General features: G+C 50.3%; 1 pseudogene; it reads left to right on the forward strand.

Annotated features, from left to right (window-relative positions):
* The first annotated feature begins 767 nt into the window (after window positions 1-767).
* Window positions 768-2359, forward strand: LOC103259297 (annotated as a pseudogene).
* The last annotated feature ends 3320 nt before the right edge of the window (window positions 2360-5679 follow it).

The following is a 5679-nucleotide window of genomic DNA, read 5'->3' on the forward strand; positions in this document are numbered from 1 at the left end:
AATAAAGAGAGAGAGATTAAAAGAGTGGAGAGATAAGTCATGTCTTGTAAAACTTTTACTTTAGCTACTAGCATGTGAGTGCAATGTAAAATATATTTTCTTTTGATGTGGTCACTGACAAAACTATCTGGAAGTCACTGATGGATAATGATTTTGCTCAGTGTGAGAGGAAAGAAAGGAGGCCAAATCCAACTAATCATATTGGATCCTCTGCTAAAACCAAAACAAATTCACAGCAAGGACTATATCCAGGTAAAAAGAAAGGTGATTTTAAGTAGAAGAGGATAAAAACACTCAAAATTTTACTAGTTATGTATTTATTTCAAAATATCTTAGAAACATAAAACTAACATTTCAAATGGGTGATATTGCTTGGGATAAATGTCTTTTTCAAAAAATCAACTTAGCCAGGCATGGTGGCTCAAGCCAGGAGTCCCAGCTACTCAGGAGGCTGAGGCAGAAGGATCCCTTGAACCCAGGAGTTCAAGACCAGCTTGGGCAACATAGCAATACCTTGTCCCTTAAAAAAAATTATTATGGGCTGCCGCTGCCGCTGTTTCACGGGCTGGAAGGCCCGGCTTCCCCGGGCGAACGGGGGCTGTGGGTGGGAACCTTCGCGGATGCTGCGGAGCGGGCCAGGGGAGGCTGGGGTGGAGCCCCCCGGAGTGGACTGACGCGAGTAGTGTGAGTGAACGGGTTCCGAGCCTCCCGGTGGGATCCAGATGCCTTCTGAAGCTGCAGATGGATGGTCTGAGGGTAGTGCGGCCATGGCTCACCTCAGGGGATTTGCCAGCCACCATTCTCGAATGAATCCTGAAGAACTCTTCACCAAGCTCTACCGCATTGGCAAGGGCTCATTCGGGGAGGTGTACGAGGGCACTGACAACCACACCAAGGAGATGGTGGCCATCAAGATCATTGACCTGGAAGAGGCAGAGGACGAGATCGAGGACATTCAGCAGGAGATCACCGTGCTCAGCCAATGTGACGGCCCCGACATCACCCGCTACTTTGGCTCCTACCTGAAGAGCACCAAGCTGTGGATCATCATGGAGTACCTGGATGGTGGGTCTGCACTGGACCTGGTTAAACCGGGCCCCTGGAGGAGACCTACATCGCCATGATCCTGTGGGAGATTCTGAAGGGCCTGGATTATCTGTATTCTGAACACAAGATCCACTGAGACATCAAAGCTGCCAACGTGCTGCTCTCAGAGCAGGATGATGTGAAGCTGGCAGACTTCGGGGTGGCGGGGCAGCTCATGGACACCCAGATCAAGAGGAACACATTTGTGGGCACCCCCTTCTGGACGGCACCTGAGGTCATCAAGCAGTCCGCCTACGACTTCAAGGCTGACATCTGGTCCTTGGGGATCACTGCCATTGAACTGGCCAAAGGGGAGCCCTGAACTCTGACCTTCACCCCATGTGAGTATTGTTCCTGATTCCCAAGAACTGCCCACCCACACTGGAGGGCCACCACAGTAAGCCTCTTTTGTTTTTGTTTTTTTTGTTTTTTTGAGTTGGAGTCTCACTCTGTCTCCCAGACTGGAGTACAGTGGCCGCTCCCGGCCACCGCAGCCTCGACCAGCTGGGCTCCGGCGATCCTTCCTCCTCAGCCTTCCAAGTAGCCGGAATTACAGGCATGCGCTACCACGCCCGGCTGATTTTTTGATTTATTGTAGAGATGAGGTCTTGCTGCCCAGGCGGGTCTCGAACCTGCGGGCTCAGGCAATCCACTCACCTCAGCCTCCCAAAGGCGTGGGATTACAGGCGGAGCCACCGAGCCCGGCTCACAGCAAGCCTCTTAAGGAGTTTGTGGAGGCCTGCCTCAACAAGGACCCCCGATTCCGGCCCACTGCCAAGGAGCTGCTGAAGCACACGTTTATCACGCGCTACACCAAGAAGACCTCTTTCCTCATAGAGCTCGTTGACCGCTACAAGTGCTGGAAGTCAGAGGGGCATGGCGAGGAATCCAGTTCTGAGGAATCTGACATCAATGGCGAGGCTGAGGATGGGGAGCAGGGTCCCATCTGGACATTCCCCACCACCATCCGGCTGAGTCCACACAGCAAGCTGCACAAGGGGACAGCCCTGCATGGCTCACAGAAGCCTGCAGAGTCTGTCAAGAGGCAGTTGAGGTCCCAGTGCCTGTCTACAATGGTCTGGCCGGCCTTCAGATCGCTCAAAGAGAAGCACAAGCAGAGTGGTGGGAGTGTGGGGCACTGGAGGAGCTGGAGAACGCCTTCAGCCTGGCTGAGGAGTCCTGCCCTGGCATCTCGGACAAACTGATGGTGTACCTGGTGGAGCGAGTGCAGAGGTTTTCACACAACAGAAAACACCTGACATCAATCTGCTGAAGCATGCTGCTGTTCTTGGAGAAGGGACAGAGGGTCCTTTGTTTTTGTTATGAGCTCCGTAAGAACTGTGCTGACTTGGAAGGTGCCTCATGCTCTGTCGTGCCCGCAGGACAGGTCAGAGCCCACAGGCTTCATGTGCCAGGTCACAGTCTCCTTCTACCCTGGCAGTAGGCTGTACTGCACATTTGGGGGATGCCTCCACACATCTGTTTTCACCTCCCACTCCTGGCCCAGCCAAAGCCATGCCCAACAGCAGAGCCCATGGATGGCCCTGCAGCCACTCGGCAGCTGGCATGGTCCTGTTTCTCAAGTGTCCCCCAGGAGTTAGGCCTGGCCCTTCTGTGGACTCACAAGGCCCTGTGGCTGCCCAGACCAGGGAGCAGAGCAACTGTCAGGGTAGCTCTCTCTTCTTGCCCGACAAGGCCAGGGCGGGTGACAGGGCAGCCCCAGAGGAGCAGCCTAGCTTGTCCTCCCCCACCTAGCCTCTGTCCTCCAGGCCTATGATGGCTGTAGATTTGCCTTGTGGTGTTGGATCAGGTACTGTGTCTGCTCATAAGTACTTGTGTCATTCAGAATGTTTTATTTTTTAAGAAAATCGAACTTGTTTACTTAAATATTCTGAGGTTAAGGTGTTAGTTTTCATAGAACATTGAGAGGCCCCTGCCACGTTCAATAAAGACCTGAATTGGAAAAAAAAATTATTATGGTATACATTACAAATAATAAAATTCATCACTGTTAAGTGTACAGTTTAGGGAACTTTGACAGATGTATACCATCCCGTTACCACCACCAAAGTCAAGATGAGAAATGGTCCTATTATACTAGGAAGTTCCCTTATTCTCCTTCTCAGGCATCCCCTCTCAGGCATCCCCTCTCATCAACCGTCTCTGGGGTACAAGAAGACCAAGGACTTAGGGCAGAAGCACAAGGGAGAATAAGTCCATCAATATGTATTGGGATCCATCTCATATACCATCAGAGGAAGGTAAGGACTTTGGGTTTTACTGTAAGAAAAATGGGGAGGTATGGAAAGTTCTTGAGCAGGAAAGTTACCTGACTTAGATTTTGAAGACTCTGGAGAAACTACTTAACTGCATACAAGCACTGAATAAGTAAATACACTGGAGGTAACAACAGGCAGGTTTCTCACTGTCAGAGAAAGAAGTTACAAATGAGCAATGGAGGAAGGAAGGCTAGACTGACCCCTATGAATGGGGGGTGGAGGTGTCAGTGTGCACTCATGTGTGGACAGCTAGCTAGCTAAATAAATATAGCTATGCATGTACACAGAGTGTGTGTGTGTATGTGTGTGTGTGTGTGTTGCCATCTTAACAATATTGCCTTCCAATCCATGAACATAGGATGCCTTTCCATGGATTTAGGTCTTTTTTTTTTTTAATTTGGAGTCTCACTCTGTCATCTAGGCTGGAGTGCAGTGGCATGATCATGGTTCACTGCAACCTCAACCTCTTGGGCTCAGGTGATCCTTCTACCTCAGCATCCTGAGTAGTAGCTGGGATTACAAGCACGTGCCACCATGCCTGACTAATTTTTCATACAGACAAGGTCCTGCTATGTTGCCCAGTCTGGTCTCAAACTCCTGGGCTCAAGCAATACTCCTGCCTCCGTCTCTCAAAGTGCTGGGATTACAGGTGTGAGCAACTGAGTCCTACCAATTTGGGTCTTTAAAAAAATTTATTTCAATAGTATTTTGTAATTTCCAGTGTGCAAGTCTTGTACCTCTTTTGTTAAATTTATTCCTAAGGCTTTTTCTTTTTGATGCCATTGCAAACTTCAGTTTTGGATTACTTACTGCTAATGGGTGGCTGAGGTTTTGATTATCCTTGGCAGGCTGTTGAAGAGTGATTGCTAGGTCTTTCATCCCTAACGAATTTGAACATGATACAGTGTAAAGGGACAGGGAGGGGGAGAGGTGAAATCTCACGGACTTTTGAGAGGTTTGCAGGAAGTAGTAACTAGGAGGACTGTGGAAGCAAGGGACTTTTGCTAAGTGCTGCTGGTTTATTAAGGGAGAAAGTGACTATTTGTATTTGGGGGTTGATATTAGATTTGTGGGTCTAATACAGCGTTTAAAAGAGATTAAATTAGTAGGGCATAGTGGCATGTGCCTGTAGTCCCAGCTATTCGGGATGCCGAGGCAGAAGGAGCGCCTGAGCCCAGGGGGTCAAGGTCTTGGTGAGCCATGATTGTGCCACTGCACTTCAGTCTAGGTGACAGAGTGAGACCTTGACTATCGCTCCGCAATTTAAAGCAAAGTGTGAGACACAGGATCTACTTGCCTGCCTTTAAAAAGACCCTCACCTCCTGCAAGCGGAAGGCAGAGAGACCAGAAGACCAGACACAGCTTCTAATTGCAGGAGAGGCTGAGTTCTCATTCTGGACAAGCCTCCTAGTGTCAAAGTCAGGGCTCGGATGAAAAGAAAGTGGGACTGGGCAACTTTGGATGGGAATATATGGGGACTACAGGTAAGAAGCTGGGACCTGAGATTCCCCTATAGAGGTGACCAACTCCCCATTGCTGGGACATAGAGTCCCTCTCCTGCCTCCTGCTAGAAGACTCCACAGGCCACCGATGAGGCAGGCTGGTGCCTTACTAGACAATGCTTGCCCCTTGGGGTCAACCACCACCTCCCCCTGGCCAGACATCTATATCTAAGGTCAAACCTCAGCAAGCCCAGTCAAGAAGCACTGGGCCTGCTTGGAAAGGAAGGGAAATATATACACCCGAGGTGCTACAAGATCTGGTGTATGCATACCAGCAAGAACTGGAGCAGAAAGTCTGAGAATGGGGGAAAGGTGGTCTGCAGGATGCTGGGTCAAGGTTGGCTTGTGGGTCAGGGCTATGTGGCTGTGTAAGGAGAGTTGTTGGGGTGGGGGCACTCTCCTTACACAGACAAAGATTCACTCTCTGGCAAGGGCCTTGGATGACTGAACTGGTGCATTGCTAGCGTAGCCCTGGAAACCCGAACAAAGGATGGCCCACATTAAATACATGCCGTAGAGAAATAGAAATGCGTGGAAAACTGGAGAGGGACAGAACAAAGATCCGAGAAGTGGACAGAAGACGAGAAAACCCACCCAGGCTCTGCTCCTTGGGAGGCCTGGAGGACACTCTATCTCTCCGAGTGATAAGAAATGAGCAGGTGTGTGGCCCCACTTCACTGAGAAGTGGAGGGCTGGCAGTCCTCTGCAGGAGGAGGAAGGGTGATGGAGGAGGGGCTGTTAAAGGGCTGCCTCGCTGGGCTCGGTGGCTCAGTCTGTAATCCCGCGCCTTTGGGAGGCTGAGGTGAGTGGAT

This window comes from Carlito syrichta, unplaced genomic scaffold (assembly GCF_000164805.1).
Source record: "Carlito syrichta isolate Samal-C Ts95f unplaced genomic scaffold, Tarsius_syrichta-2.0.1 Scaffold302587, whole genome shotgun sequence".
NCBI classification, from domain to species: Eukaryota; Metazoa; Chordata; class Mammalia; order Primates; family Tarsiidae; genus Carlito; species Carlito syrichta.